Raw genomic sequence first — 17277 nt, 5'->3', positions numbered from 1 at the left:
AACGCAAGTTGTAATTGTGAATGTAAATGTAATGCGCGAACATCAAGCGATATCTAAAAAGCAAACCTATATGTATGGGCAGACACACGCACATGGGCACACATATGTGGGTATATAACAAATCCGGACGGACTGAAAATCCGAACGGACAGGCGGACAGCCCGACGGACATGTAAACAGAGGCAAGCCAAAGGTAACAAATGGCTTTTCAAATAAATTAGCGGGCGGCAATTGTAAACAGAGACAGGCAGAGAAAGAGCAGTTCATATATAACGTGAGATAGAGAGGGAGAGAGAGAGAGCGAGAGAAAGAGAAGGCTAGCGAAGACTAGAAAGAGAGGCAAACACACTGGACACGGTCAAATTGAGATGGAATTTGTGACCAGCGGGTTGCACAATTAATTACTGCATTTCGCACAGCCCGATGAATCGAAAATAAGTTTTAATTGATATCAGGCAAATATTGAAAATCATTTTAAATATGCTTTTCTCTTCGCCATTCGAGCTAAGTAATTATTTGGGAATTCGATTTAACGAGATGCAGATAAAATAATCACATGTGTCAATTGGACGCAACTTCTTTGTAATTTAATAACGAAATTCGTATCAAACGTGGTTACTATTGTTTCAACCTGACATATTTTAATCGTAGTCAAGAACTAAAATAAAATTGGAATACTCAGGATAGATTTCAAACTCAAAAGTCAGAATCTAAGTCTCTTGAATTCTCTTACCGCAAAAAGGATAAACATTATCCCATTTGGGGTATGCTATTGCTTTAGCGACCCTCGTAAAAAGGGATTGGGGATTTGGGTATGGGCATTGCCAATGGATGGGATGGCAGCAGATTTAACCGGTTGTGAGCGGTTTTAGAAATTTTCGTTTTTGGAAACTATCCGCACCGCACTCACCCGAGTATTTGCATTAAGCGTCCATCGACGGCGGGCAGCGTTCATTAATTATACAATTACATCTAGCGGTGGCCATTTAGGGGTGTGGCAGGGGGATAGGGGGGGGGGGGGGCGGTTGGAGGGCGAGTGGACGGTGGGTGGTGCATAGACAGACCATTCCGCGTTGCACATGGCTTACGGGGGAGCACTCAGCTCATTCAACTGCAAAGCAATTCGCGGAAAACCCAACTGAGTGTGCCGGTGTGTGTGCATAGGTTGTACGTAGTACTACTACTACTGCTGCATTAGTGTGCGTGTGTGTGTGTGTGTGTTGGAGTGCTCTTCTTCTTGCCACTCTTCTTTTGTGCTGTTTGCTGTTTGCTTTGCCCCGCGTTTGATATGCAAAATTCAGAATGTTTACCTTGAAATATGCCATGTCACTTTGCAAGCGATGCGAGTTGAATACTCGATGGAGCACAGCCAGAAAGAGAAGGAGCATAACCGAAAGAGAGAGAGAGAGGGAGAGGGAGAGAGAGAGAGAGACAGAGTGGGGGAGAAAGAGAGAGACACATTGCAAAATACCCATGTACATTGTGCACATTATGCTACCTGACAGGTGAACTGCAAGAAAAACCAAAAAAAAGCAACATCACGTTACAAAAAATCAACTTTCAAACCGATCCAATACACTCTTTGATAATATACAAAAGGTCTACGGCTTTAACTTTTTCCATATTATTTGACAAAGTGAAAAAATACATGGGGTTTCTGTCCACTATTAGAATTTTAACAATAGAGTTTTATGTTTTCTTACATTTTTTAGATTCTTAGGTCTGTTGAAACTTTTAACTTCAGAGATCCTTCTTTAATATTAAAGAAGAATTATTACTTACTTTTTTCCTGTGTGAAAATTGCAAGGGCAGAGAAACTTTCGTGAGCTTCAGTCGAACGGTCAGTGGTTAATGAGAAAGAGTAGGGCGGTTCGGGCAACAGGGGGGCGTGGCAGGTCGGAGGAGGCTGCCACATAGCCGCATTTGATGAGCTTCTCCGTCCGGAGTTCCAGAGTTTCCGAGCTCCCGAGCTCCGGAGTTTGAAGGTGAGAGGTCACCAGAGTTGCAAGAGCAAAAAGGGAGCGGATGGCAGTTGCTCACTCATTACCAGATATGGCCAGAAGTTGGCCAGACTTGCCGTTTGTTCGTCCGTTACCTGTGTTTTCTCCTTTCTGGGCCACCTCTTACCTGTCATTTAGCCCAAGTTGTCCCAGAGATCAGCTTTTGTGCCACGTGGATGCAGTTGAAATTCCTGGGACTTGACTTACGGAATATTCGTTTTACAGGCACTCCGCCCGAGTCCTTTTCAAGAGGACATCGTTGACATTAAAGTCTAAATAAAAAGTCGGTAAAGGGAAAGGTACATTAAATGTAATTTATTTCCCAGGACAAAATTAATTATTTGCCAGTATTTATTGAATCGGAAATGCACAAAAAAAGGTCATTTAATGAGAAATGTTTAATAATTTCCAGCAATGATCAGCCAACTATGTCCTGTGTTCCCATCGTGTTATTTGCTCTGAAATGTTATTAATTTCTCTGTTTAATATTTGGTTGTATTCAACCTCGAATTCCGATTATTAATTAGTCTTGACCGTAGTTGGGTAGCTATTTCTTGTTTGAAATTCGATGCTGAATTGGGATTGAATACGCCCGAATCACCTGCAGCTGTTTGGGATTGCAACTCTAGATACTCGCAAGTGCAGCATTGGTATGCATCTCTGGCACATGCCACGCCCACAACGTCTATAACGCCTACAACGCCCACGTACCGGCACTTAACCTTCGACCTGGTTGCAATCGCAGGACTTCAGGCCAGACACATGTACATTCCGATGAACGAATGTAGGCATGTATGTGCGCATCCACCTGCCATTTCGGTTCAACTCCATTTCCGCACAACAACAGCAACTTGTCTGGGGTAAATTCAATATGGCAGCAGCATTTCCGGCATCGAGTTGCAACATGCAGCTGGACTTTTGTCATTGCATTTTCCGTGATGTGTTCTCTCTCTCCTCTCCTCCCCTACCTGCCCCATGAAATTACTACATGCAATTACGTTTTCTGTTTATTTGCGGCTTCATCTCCGAGCGAACTTTTCTCCCATTTTCCTTGCAGTCAAAAGGGGCGGCGCAGAGTGGGCGGGAAAATGTTAGGGGTGGTGGCAAAAAGTGGCAAGGACTAAAAGGAGCTGCGGAGGCGCGCGTTTTGCTAACCGCGAATACATTTTAATTAGCAGCTAAAATATTCAAACTGAAAATTGCCCTTTGCCTGGAGGGCAACAAAGCGCCCAAAACTCCCATTCACCCATACAAACGCCGCTCCTTCTAAGCACCCAAAACAGCACAGCCTCCACACACCACCCCACCCACTCACCCGCTCACCTGTGCCTGTGTTTGTTTTTGTGTGAGCACTCAGCCCCAAAAAGTTTGCCAGCCTCAGCAGCAACAGCTTCCCTACACTGCGAAAAAAGCAAGTGCTCTTGGCAAGCATTTAAATAATAATTGAAATCACAAACTAGTACTTTACTTAATATAACTATTACAATTTTTAAATTTTGAGAAATTATTAGATTAGTTATTTCAAAAGAATTAATAATTATTCACCCAATTGATTCATTTTTTTCCTGTTTATCGCCCGCCTAAAATGGCTATGAATTTTACAGTTTAGAGAGAGGCCGAGGTTTGGACAACTTCGCTCTAAATACTTGTGAAAATATGTCAGCAAAAGTTGGTGGGACAAAGCAGAACTTAAATATATATATATATATTCACTCGTGCATATATATGCAATAATAATTATCATAAACATAATTTTTAAAGACTGTCTGCAGCCTAAAGGTTTTTTATTCTTATTTTTCGGTCGCATGGCAGTCAGGGAAATGAATGAAATGAAATTTGAAAGTCGTTGACTGTGGCGCCTCATGAATTTTAATTCGAAAATCTTAACATTGCGAAACTTTGGTCCTTTGAGTGGAAAAAATGAACAGCAGACAGCAGATCAAAGAAGAAGCATTCGGAATTTGGGAAATCCATTGGCAAAATTGCGGTGAAGTGGGCGGTGTCTTTCGGTGTCAAATATGCTAATTAATTTTATCTTCTGTGCAATGAATAAGTGACAACAATTATGTACGTGTCGCCCATTCCAAACTTGCCCCTTAAAAAGCCCACACACACACACGCACACGAAAATGATATGGCAACAATGTCGGCGACAATCGACATTGAGCCCATAAAATATGATTAATTATACAGATGTATGCGAGGAACACATATAATATATATATATAAATGGCTGTAAGGCAGTTGGTTGGAAAGTGGGTATTATATTATCTGATGTGGGCAAACATTGCTCGGAAATGAAAAACGTAACAACACACATAAATGTTACAAGAAAACAACGTATACGTGATTTTTGACCTTTAAGTTCTATCGAATATTACGTATACGCAGTGTTTTTAATTTTATGAAGCCCAAAAAGTAACTCATTTCTTTTTCCTTGAAAGCTGCTTAAAGCATTGCTTAAATGATTTTTTTAAAATTTGTTCTTCAAGTTTAGAGCTGGCAAAAAACGAATTGCTCTTCTTCTGCGCAAAGCCTTGGTGAAAAGCGCACAAACATACAAAGACATTAGCGCTGGTTAAAATTGCCAAACAGCAAAATAAAAAAGAGAAAGCATAAAACTTTCCAACGGAAGTGGAATTTTTGGGGAAGGGTAGAAAGCAAAAGTTCCGACAACAAATAACCACAAGTGGATGCCACAGCTGGCCAAGCCGTTGCTTCTTTTTTAAGTCTTTTTTTTGTGTTTGGTTTTTGTTTTTCCCTTTCACCCCCTTTGATCCTCGTTTATTCACCACGTTCTTTTTTTTTGTTTTTAGGAGCTTTTCGTTGTTTCTGTTGGTTTTCTGTTTTTGCGGTAACAGTTGTCAAAATATGGTTAGGACATGAAGTGAATTGAATGCGAGCATATTTCATTCCCCTGGCATCCGGGGGAAAGTGTGCAAAAAAAGGAAAGTGTGCGGTGGACAAACGGGCGAAAAAGTCCAGAGTTTTCCTCACGAGGTACTCGCATTATTGAATCAAACTTTTACTTGGCCGGCATCCTCTGTGTTTGCCATTTGGGAAGCTATTAAAGTGAAATTTCGTTGGGATTCAATAAAGCTTACATATTGCGGTTCGGAAGTGGGAAAGTTAAAGCAAGATAATACTCTTCCAACTATTCGAGGTTGCATTCTAAATGGATTTGATTATACGCTGGCCAATTTTTTTGTGTAAATCAGATCAGGTGATCCAGTAAGCCACCACAGCGAAGTTAAATCGTTCAACGAACGCTTTTCATTGATTGGAATTGATGGGCAGCACGACGAGTTCTGGTTTAGTTAAGGCGTATCCAAGGAAAATGTGTGACACCCACTCAATCAGAAACACCCTTGTACACACACACACTAGCTCACACACACACACACACACACATACAGATACTCGCAAGCAGCGCGATTCAATTTCCGCTGTCAGTTGCTGTCTTCATTTTGGCATTCGGTTTTGTTTTGACTGTGAAGTCTTTTGTGGGCCAACTGTTGCCATCTGTATGGATTCCCATACTAAGCACTGAAATCAAAAACTGATATTTTTGAAATAAGAAATAAATACATAAGTACTTACTTATTTATGGCTTGTTAGCTTCAGTTCTGAGCTTTGAAGTATGCATATGCTTTAGGAACATCATGTATTTTTTCTCTCTGTGCATCCCCCATATGTGTATGTGCATTTTTCTTTATGCATGTGGTTCCTGGGCCACTTCGCAGCACCTCATCTTTCCATTCAGCCGCCTTCCTTCCAATCACTTGCCATTTTCTTCAATGGCGAACAATTCAATTTGCCGCCGAGGTCCTTTCGATGGCTTTTCCCCCCCGCCATAAGCCCCTTTGTCGCACTTTGGCGAGGTGTCCTTTTTGGGTCCAAGTGCAGTTTTCCAATTCAGCTTAAGCTCTTCGAATCTCTGGCTTCGATTTTCCCTCGTCTTTCTCTCGCATCGCATACAAATTATACATATTTCTGATGTGCGTCTGGCATAGTTTTATTTCTCGCTTTGTTTTTGCCCCTCTCCATTGATTGCTGTAGTATTAGTTGTGTTGTTGTTCTTTTTGTTTATTACCTGTGCATTTCCAAGTGTTTTGTTTATAGAGATTTGTGCTTTTTTCGAGGGGGCTTCAATCTTATGATGCTGTAAATTATTCGCCTGGCTGTCGATGGGCAAACTCATAAATAACAAACTGTGAAGGCAAGTGCAGAATTGAAGGATAGAAAATAAGATGTCAAAGGACATTTTCCTTTCGATATCCTGAAATATATCCCGAATTAAAGTGTAAATAATAATCCTCGGCTTAAGCTAACTGCCAATTTTGTAGCCACATATTTTTGCAAATGTAATCAAAATGATTTAAACCTGATTCCAAATTGTTGCATTCCCAACGTATTTGCGTCTATTTTATTATATTTATTCTTTTCATCTTTTCTCGTGACCTCCTTTCGCACATCCGATCCACATCCACCATTCTCCGCCGGCTTATAAATTCCCCCCTGTAATTTCGCCCCGAATGTTTGTCTCGCTTTCAGCAATATTTACCCATCCCATTCCGCTTCTCCTATTACCCGGAGAATACAATTTCCAACGCAAACAGCAAATGCGAACAACAATTGTAATTGGGCATTAACATAAGCAGGCGCCCGCAGAACGAGACCCTCTTTAACCACCCCAAAAACACCCAACACCCGCAGCTACCCAGCAATTCCCCATGTTAAACATCAGCGATGAATCCTCCAGTGGAACGTGAGCTCGTACTGGGAAGCCGATTCCCAGCCCTTGAACACAGGCCCCAAACCATCCAAGGATCCGTATCACAGCTCCCTCAGCTCCCATTTGAATGTTTCCATTTCGGGGCGTCAATTTATTGAATTTTAATTAATTTTATTGCCCAGCATTGTCGTAAAGCCCTTAATGATAGCATCGCTTACCACCTCGATACAGTGAAGCCGGCGGAACGGGGGATTTAATTTTATTGGCCAGGTATAAGCCAGACAATATACTCAAGGTTATCGGCTCGAGGCTGCTATTGAAATCTAGTGGATTGACACTCCATTTAAGGATTTTTGCAAAAAGCTTAAAGACTTTGATTAAATATATGTGTTCTGATATTTTACAAAAACAGTAAATAATAATAGTAATGCTCATTTAACTCTGTAAATGCTGTTAATTTAACACATGCACGAGTCAAACGGTCTGCTTCTGAGTTTTCTTTAACTTGCAAGGTCACACTGAACCGCGTAAGCAACCCTGATGAGTCTTTCCTCTAGGCGAGGCTCCACTGTGTTTTGGTCGAATTTTATACAAATGCTGAAATTATGGAAACTGCGTTGACGCTCTAGCATAAAAACAAATGTGCCACGGGGTCCAGTGGGTGGTTAGCTGGGTGGCTGGGCGGTGCCATGGTGTGCCCAACCTCCGATAGGCAGATGTCAAGGCCATAGCAATTGTAGACGCAGCTCATTATGCCAAGCGGATGCCACTTGGCATACATTTCGCACCGAGATGAATCTCCGACACTCTGGCCCCAAAAAATAAACACTCGGGGTCAGGTGCAAGGTCCTTCCAAAAAGGGTAAGCAGTATTCAAGCAGTGGTGGGTGGGTAGCCCAGTAAGTGGGTGGTTCGGTGGGCGTTGGTGAACTCGATTTGTCGCCATTGCGTGCCCAATTAATACGCAGCAATCAACAAACAAACGGCAAGTGAATAGAAAGTTAATCCAATGGGGGGAAAAAAGAACAAGAAAAAAAAAACAAATAATAAAATGTCCCAGCAATGTGGCCCGTTATGAAAACGGCAGTTAAGCCCAAAAATCGGGGTAGTTGGGGAATGGCCATAAACAAGCATAAATAGCAACACGTCGTCGTTTTGCATGTCTAATGGTCATTCCAGTGAGTCGCCGGCACTTCAATCACTTCATCATGTTATGGCATCGGGAAAAAGGGATCCCTGAATGAAGGGAAGAAAATGGTGGGACAAAGCGCCAAAGGCAGAATACGCAAAATGGCAACGAGAATGGCGGTGCCTCTAGGCATCCCAATGACCAAGAAAGCAGTCCCCATGAATGGGCCCCTTTTATTGCATTGCCAACATGAAAATAACGAATAAAAATTGAGTGGATTGCTCTTAGACTCGAAGAGGGGGGAAAAAAATAATAACATGGGGTTAATGGAGAACTTGGGCCGTGTGGGGGGGAGGGGTCGGTCTAACGAGGTGAAGCACTTGAAAGCGGGTTAAGGGACAAGGACCTGGGATAACGCCAAGGTGGTTAAGTAATGGCCGCCGCAAATCCACCGCCATGAGTCCAGTAATTGAGTAGCTGGGCCTAGGGATGCCGGATTAGAACGGGCTCTCAATACCCCGAATCCCCGGGATGAGATGCAAACAGTTGGATTTAGAGGGATAGATGGATGGTAAATGAGAGGGCTGCCAACGAGGCCCAAGGAGGTGGAAAACAAACACCAAACGTTAGGGCTGGTGGCCGAGGCAAATGGGTTGGATGGATTGTTTGGATGGGCTTGGATAAGGAAGCTTACGGGCTGAGTACCAAAACAAAGACGGAAAGGGCTATTAAATAAAAGACAAAGGAACATAAACCTTAAACTTGAAAATATCCCTGGTTTCTTGGGCAGATGTTTGAGTTTTTGAGGTTTCTTATATGCGTTATCTAAGCATACACTTATTTTGTAAAATGTACACACACCTTTTTCATCAATCAATTACTGGTTTTCCCATTTCCAGGAGCTTTTCAACCAGTTGGTTTCCCGCAGATTACATGCAGTTCATTGCACTATCGCCATCTCATTGCTTTCCGAAATGAACCGCCTTCATTTTCCCTATTTTTTTTTTGTAGTGCCAAGTCCCTGGGAAAATTGCATTTGTCGTCGGCAACGGCAAACAGTTCCATTCCGCCTTTCATTTTGGCTGCCTGGCTCCGTGTTCTGTGTCCTGCGCCCAAGTATGCCATGGGCTTCCGGCATTTGGCACTCGTTTCTAGACTTGCATCAACTTCCGTTCCGTTTCGGAACCGCCCACCTTGCCGCCCAGCGCCCACTTTCCACCCAACGCCCACTTTTCCAGTGGACATGCCGGCAATTTACGCGAATTTCCGCTTGACGGAAATGCACAAAGTGAAAGCAGCCAAGGCAAACGAGAGCAAAAAGCGAAAAAAGCAAAACAACGACAACGACAACTTGAGCCTGTCATCACATGGGCAACAGTTTGTTGGGTGGGAATGGATCACCCCGCTCTCAGTTTTCACCTTTCAACGTTCAACGTTCACCTTTCACCTTACTGCCGGCCATTTCTATCCGTTGTTTGCAATTGGTTTATTCTATTAGATTCACTCGGGGAATCGGGGCCATATCGATAAGGCAAATTGAGTCAGTCGCTGCACTCTCTCAATGGGAATGGCTGAACAGTCGTGATGGAGTGGAAATCCTTGAGGGATTGCAGCCAAAAATAGAATGGAAATGGCTCAATTTGTTGCAAATCGGAAAATAGATACATGTGCAGCTCGCTGAAATTGATTTGGTGTGGATCAATTTGTGGGCAAATCCTCGAGTGGTGTCCCCCCGAAATTGATTTGAATTTGATTACTTGCTATCATATTGCTATTTTTGTCTGTTTTATCTAACTAATTGAAACGTCACTTATTTTTCCTTTCCCTAATATAAATAAATACCTGTATTTAGGTCAAACTCTGACTTGATCTCCACGCCAAAGTCGCTAAACAGCTTTGTTAACTTAGTCATTTGATGGTCTTATCCCTCATTAATAGAGAAGAAGTAAACTCTCATTCGAATGGGGAATACCGCATAACAGGCAATCAATTATTTGCACATTATGCTTGGAGTACATATATGTACATATATGTATATGTATGCCGTTGGTAAACGCCTTTTGTGTGTTGAGTTGACCGCTTATTAGCGTTCAGCTGGTAAGTATGCTACGCAAATTGGCCAAGTGGCGCCGCACGTGAGGTCAGAAGGACCAGGTCCACCAGGTGGCTGGCCAAAATGGGTGGTTGCTCAAATTATTCCCGGCTAATGAGAGTGTTGCGCCATCCAATTCCGCTCCGCGAACCGCTAAAAATAAACTGAGTCGGTGGGGAAACAAAACTATCCGAAAGTAATCCGCTGAAGTAGTTTCACCCTTTTCCCCATAAACAGCAAAAAAAGTGGTTGGAAGGGGGGAGGAGGGAGGGGGTCTGAAAGAACTGCCAAGATTAGTTTCACAGCTTACAGCAATTTGTTGTGACTACAACAGCAACAGAAAGTTGCTCATATTGCGATAGCAAGGGTGCACTGAGAGAAAAGATATACAGGCTATAAGTTCTATAAGCTGGCAGTAAAAAAAAACTTGAAATCTGGAAATTGTATCTTTCTTCTCGTCCTTGGTTAGCTAAGCGATTTGAAGTTTTCAATGCAAGATACTCATATCTGATTTTCTTTCAGTGCAAATACTTGCTCTCTAAAAGGCAGAAAAGTAGAAACGAAGCCAAAGCCGAAAGCCAAAAGCAGCAAACGTCGTCGTCAACATTTGGCTTAGCTGAGTTTCTGTCACAGCGACTGGCGGGGGGGCGTGGCAGGAAGGCGGATGGGCGGAGGGCGTGGCAGGGGCAGGGCAACTGGCAACTACTGTAACAGTAATACTTTAAGCCTTTACGCAGACGACAACCAGCAGGAGAGCTTTCTGCTCTGTTCTGTTCTCGGTAACGCGACCACAGTGGCAACCGCAAAATGCAATGATCCCCGCGCACAGTGGTTCAAAGTTCATTATGCAGGGGAGTGCACCAAGTTAAGCAGTGGCCCAAAACCATACAGTTTATTAACAGTGGGCTTTGCGGGGATTTGGTAACCACACTTTGCGTGTGCCCGGGGGTTTATTAAATCATTTGAAATGTGAGCTCACATTGCTTGACGACGACACACTTACCATTAGGTTGAGAGAAAATAGAAAATGTAAATATATATATTTCAAAGCAAGCTGAGACATGTGTATTTATTGGCTAGCTTTATACGTTTTGGCGCCGATAAATTCTTCTGTTGTTTTGGGCTTTGACCTTTGAACGTGAAACAATTTCGAACGGTTTGAAAATATTTACTTGTGAATAGTTTTTCCCGGTATTCGACTTCTCCCACCCACTGTGCCATATGGACTAGTGCTGTTTTCAGTGGCTGCTGTTCTATTTTTATGCGACGTTGGCTAAACACTAAAAGTAGGCAAACAAACACTGAGCCAGGGGCGCACGGCGAGGGGGCTTAGGGGGGCGTGGGAGCAACCGCAACAATAACAAAAACAGAAGCAACAAGGACATGGCATAAAAAGGATTTACCAAGCTGAAGCTGAAACTGAAGCTGAAACTGAACTGTGCGGCGTCTTAGCAACTTTGTTGCGGGTGCGAGAGGCGGCAAATTCAGGCGTACATCTGTTCGGATATGCTGCTACATGTGTTTGTTTCAAAACGGCTGGTTGCGGGGGGTAAATGGAAAGGGGAATGGGGAAAGGGGGGCAGCAGCAGCACCTGCTGGCTGGCAACTTTCCCCAGTTCTAGTCATTTTTCCCCATTTCGTTTCGGCCACTTGCCGTGTGCACTAATCACATTTGGGAGCCATTCGCGCAGTACCGACCTCGGACTCGGTAGCGCGTTGTCTGCCTCTTATTTTGCCACGCCGTTTTGTTTCACAACACTGCCAAAAATGTCGTCTTTACACAAAACATTGATCTGTACATAAAAGTACTCATTTCGCCTTTTAAAATTAACTGGAAACTAATGTACATATGTGAGCAAAGTTCAGCTACAGTTCTTACCAGCTTCATTTGTTTATTCATCTATTACTTTGTATAATATATATTTCATATTTGGCTACCTTTTCGCTCAGTGCTGGTCGACCCGCATAGTTTCAGCAACTTGTTAGACATGCGCTTCCGCTAACGTTGTTTCCGCTTCCGTTTCCCGCTGCCTGCCGCAGTTGCCACTTCATTTTTTCCTGCCCAGCTCTTGTTGCTTCTCCGGCAGCCCCATCTCCAGCCTGCTTCTGCCTTTTTTTCTGGCCAGGATTTATGCGTGTCAGATTTTCATGGACACGCCGGTCTGCGGAGGAGCAGGGCGGTGGACGGAGGCGGAGGCGGAGGCTGGAGCAAAAGGAGCAACCCATGGAGCAGCCACATGTGCGCCATAATTCAAACTTAACGGTGCTGCCAGAGACGAGTGACTTGCAGCACCTGTGCTCGCAGCAGATCGGGGTGGGATTAGCCCCGGGCAGCAGAAGATGATTCCGGGCCGAATATGTGGCCACGATTTATTCTCTTGCCTTGGCCAGCGGTGCGGCAATGGGCATAATTTGCTTAAATATTCATCTCGGGGGAGGACTTCAGCGGGCCATGGAGATTAAATTTACTTAGGCTCAGCATAATGCACTGCTTGCCGACAGGAAACAGCACACGGCAAGCAGTTTTCGATGCTGGACATGATATATATATGTATGCACATATATGGTCCAGATTTAGTTTGGCTTTATAGTCATTCAGAACTGGGCTTAACATGTTTAAATAATGATATTGAAAATTTAAATAGAAAGCCAAGCATTTAAAGCAAATTAGTCCTGGCATATGTATTGTACTGCCTACCCGAAATTCTAGAAAGAGCGTTTGTCTCTTGAAAAATCTTTAAAAGTTTCCTTTTGAATTCCGCTTGGTTAAGCGCTTCTTCGTGTTGCCGCATTAATACTTGTCGGTAATAAAAAAAAAAACTCTGAAAGAAAGTAAAACAATTGCCAAGCGACTTATGTACGTCGGCAATTATAATTAAAATTAAAGAAATAAAATAAAATACAACAAAACAGCAGAGCAAAATAATCTTTTGATTAAGTGCTGTCTGTCGCCGGCAGGGGGCGCTGCACCGGTGGGCGTGGCCAGACAAAGGGCGTCGGCAATTAATTTATGAGGCTCCCACTCAACGCACACAAACACCCAGGCATATTAATTAATTACTGTGATTTCTTTTAGCGCGCTTGTTTTTTTTTTGCTCTCGCCCTTTATTTTTTTTTTTGCTACTGTTTTTGCACGCTTTTATCCCGGCTGCCCCGCCCACAGCGCCTTCCTGGCTGCCACGCCCCCTTTCCTTCATCCGTTGATTTATGGCCGTCGACTGCGCTGCTCTCAGCGTATTTACTGCTTATTACAGAACGCCAACAATAACAACAAAGTGTAGCGGTTTGTTGCAAGGGGGGTTGGGGGGTTGGGGGCGGTAAAAGGGGGGAAAAGCGCGCAAGTGGGCGGAAATTGTGGGTCAGCTGGCTATGAGTTTTTCGCTCAAAAGGTCGCGAATACATTTTACCCCCGTTGTCATTTTTTCTTTTTAGTACCTGACAATCGTCGCAGATCGGCGAAGTATATCTGTTATGGCGATTCGAGATTGCATTGTTCTCGAATTTTTATTCCACTCGAAAGGGGCTTAAAAGTATGCAACAAAGTATTTGAATTTCGGGAGCCGAAAGGCAACGAACTTTTAGTTTTTTTGTTTTGAAGCATTTTGGAGCATTTTTCCAAATTCAAAATGTACCTTGCTTTAACCAAGAGTTCTGGACACCAGTGAAAGTTTGAGAACAATGGTGTGTGTCGTTGTGTGTTTATAGTTTCCTTCGAGTACCGGGTATCCAGATAGTCTCGAAACTCCGAGAATGTAGCTCCCAACTTGTTCCTCTTTTGTTCCTCCGCCCTGCTGCTTTTCCCACAATGCGCTTTGTGTGCACGTGGCGCGCCTTCGAGTGTCCATTGTCCTGCTGGCCGCCCCCACTTTTTTTTTTACACCGCCCCACCGCATTTCCCTCGTCGCTTTTCTCTGGGGCCAATTGTCAACTGGCCAAGAACAACAAGACTTGGCGCGTTGGCGAGCAGAATGGGCACGAGAGCAGTAACAACAATCAGTTAAGTTATCCTAAATAAACACATTTTCCAAGCACGCAGCGCCAGCAGTTTTCCACCTTACACACCGCCCGCCACGCCCACTTCCTGCTCCGTCGGAAAAGTGAAAGGAAAATTTGCTTTTGGTCTTTGCACTAAGCAAACTGTTGCGTTGGCCAGGACCGAATAGCCAAGGCTAAGACGTTGTTGTCCAGGTTTCAAATTAAACTCGAAAGAAAAACAAATTAGGCAAGCGACGGACACAAAGCATTCATCTGTTGTTTACCCAGTGGGAAAAAGAATTTTGGGATGGAGGGAGTTGCTTTCCATGGCATTTTCAGTACTGGTGGACGGCAGGATGAAGCGAAGGAGGCTCAAATTAAAAGATGTCCCCAGAATGGTAATTGCCGGTCACTCAAGGAGAAAGCTCTCGCAAGGACTTGCCTGACTTATGACCTGGCATTTACATGGATTCCCAGACAAATTCCCACTCATTTTGCGGCACTTGAAGGGGCTTCCACTTCCAATTGCGTCCATCAATCATGGCCAGAGTTTCAACCTTGCACTTGGGGGACTCGCTCCATGTGAAGCCCTTTCACAATCAATCGATCCATCGATCGTTCGGAGCAATCAAAAGGTCTTTAAAGTGTTTAAATGCGGAATGTGCGGAGTTGTGTGGCAGGTAGAAAGTGCCAGCGATTTGATGTCATTTGCATATTTCATAAACACCCGGGCTCATTGCGCTCTTTTAGCCAAGTTATTGCAGTGCGTCAAGTGCAGTTATCTGTGTGGCCCATATAATATATACCGGCGATACAGTGCGTTTCATGAATGTGATGCGGGAAGTATTTGTTGCATAGAACAAAACCGATTTAGTTGGCTTCTTAAACGGGTAATAGGAGTTCCTATGCATGATCATATTGCTGTTTAAATAATTCGTTTTATATATTAATTATTTACTCTTACGAAACGCACTTCTCCATTGCGTACTGTATATATACGACTGTATATGGGTCATCATAATGCTTCAAGTTTGGTTGGAATGCTCGCAAAAAACCTGGCGATGTGCAAAGCGTATGCAAATGAACATATCTGTGGGGAGATATGAACGTACATATGAAAGTTATATATGTATAAAACACACTGAACTGAACCCAAAACAAAAAAATACTATATGAATGTGTACACTTGAAACAAAAGTTTTTGTTGATGTGACCACTCCAAAAAAATAAATAATAATAAAAACAAAAATGTGTTGAAAAACTTTCACAAAAGATTAAAGGCTTTCGTGGCGAGAACTTCAAAAAGTCGTGGCTTTATCTAACTTTGCTAAAAGTTGGCTTCATGGGAATTTCGTAAATTCTGCTTAATAATTCTCAAGTTTCAAATCTGCATAGTTCACATGGTGGCAGTCAATTTAGGTAATGGAAAAAGCGACTAATATGTATTATTACATACCTTTGGGGTTCGTAAAAAGTGATTTCAAATCACCAGAGTTTCCTGTTGCGTATGTGCAAACATACATATGTATGTACGTATGCATGCGAGTAAATAGATAAACAACCCCCCTCCCCCCATTCTGCGTGCCCATATGCATTATAAATGCAAAAGGCCCACGGCGGCTGCTTCGTCTGTGGGGCCCACTGTCCCTTTGCCTTTGCCTCCATCAACTGGTCAGTGGGAGAGGGAGAGGAGAGTGGATGCTGCGGTGCTGCTCTCGCACAGCCCATTTCATTTTTAATAGTTTCAGTCGACGGACGTCGGCGGCGGCATTTCATTTGCCGTTTGTTTACTTTGCAAACTGGGTCTCGTCTCGCCTGCGCCCCTCTCCCCGCTCTCTGGATCACTCTGTCTTACGTTCTTCCGCAAATCAAACAGAAAACGCAACCCAAAAAAAAAATATATATGTATATATGTATGTATATATAAATGTAGGAAATTTCTTTTCTGTTTTGGATTTTTCCCTCATTTTTGTTTTGTTCTTCAACATATATTGTTGATTTATGCGCTGCGGCGCTCACTTTAAAACGGTCACGTTTTTGATGAACTTTACCTTTTTCGGAAACCATTTTCTTTGGCCGGTAATAGGCCAGACCAATTATACCAACTGGCACATGGACTTCCGTTTTCCATTTCAAAAGCGGGGAAATTTGGAAATGTAAATAAAATTCATATATGGATTTTAAATTAACCAAAGGTATAAAATTTAACACGAAATTATTGGAATTATTCTTTATATATGTACATATTTAATACACAATTCTCATTATGGAAGTCTTACTGTACGCATGTGTGGCGAAACTCACTGCGGTTTTGTTTACAGTTTGCTCAAGGCGTTAACGCAAAAATAAAGGAAGGAAAACCCTAAAAGAAAGCGTGCTAAAAAAAGAGTAAATTGCGCCGTCTGTTCGTAAACAAAGTACGGCGGCAAAGGTGACAAGTGGCGGAAAATGGGGAAAATAGGAATAAGAAAACTTTGGGAAAGGCATCAGGCCATAGACTTCGCTTCATCTTTAAAGCGAGTTGATAAGTTCACGCCGTCATCGTTATGTCAATCGAATGATGTCACACGACTCGATGTAGCATAAAATAAATAAATGACAAGCTCAACTCACACACATGCAAACAGCAGACTCCACACACACACACCAATACAGACACACACTTCAGGGAGACAAAAGATTATCCCAAAGGCTGCAAACTGAAGATGGCGAGATGAGAGAATAAGAAATTAAATTAGAAATTAAACTAAGCAAATGGAAAATTTCGCAAAGAAAAATTTTTGCGCCCTCCTCCTCGATTCTCATTAGTGGCACGTAAGCTACACGGCACTGTGCAAATATAGTATTTTTTTCTAGTATATATTTCTAGTATATGTCAACTTGACATTTTTCATATATATATACCAAATGTTTTTGGTATATATTTTAGTATATTTTTAATTTATAATTTTTGATCTTTTTTTATATTATGCTTTTTTTTTAATTTAATATTTTTACAATAAATATGTATACTGAATATTTTTTGTATGATCTACATGCTTAATATTTATAGTATATTTTAAAAAAATTAAAGATTTGAGGCTTGAACGCCATTTGATCAGAAATTTTATTACGAACTCAACAGTGTATAACAGCCATATTTAAATTTATATAATGTTTTATAATTCCAATATGATTCTGTTTTTAAGCTTCAACTTTTGTGATCGTGCTCAATAGTAAATTCATGCTTAAAGCTCACACAAAGTATCCTTAAAGACGTGGAAGGATTAAAAAGTGACACATTTGTCGCCCTGCTGCATTCTGGCTGTCTGCGTGCGAGTGTGTGCGTTAATCCATTCATATTTTAT

General features: G+C 42.5%; 1 protein-coding gene across 12 annotated transcripts in view; it reads left to right on the top strand.

The window, feature by feature from the left end:
* Positions 1–17277, top strand: part of LOC6725257 (voltage-dependent T-type calcium channel subunit alpha-1G) — an 81876-nt gene that overhangs the window by 2464 nt on the left and 62135 nt on the right. The gene's annotated exons all lie outside the window — the stretch shown is intronic.

The sequence above is a fragment of the Drosophila simulans genome, chromosome X (assembly GCF_016746395.2).
Source record: "Drosophila simulans strain w501 chromosome X, Prin_Dsim_3.1, whole genome shotgun sequence".
Classification (NCBI taxonomy): Eukaryota; Metazoa; Arthropoda; class Insecta; order Diptera; family Drosophilidae; genus Drosophila; species Drosophila simulans.
This window is presented reverse-complemented; position numbering and strand designations above follow the sequence as displayed.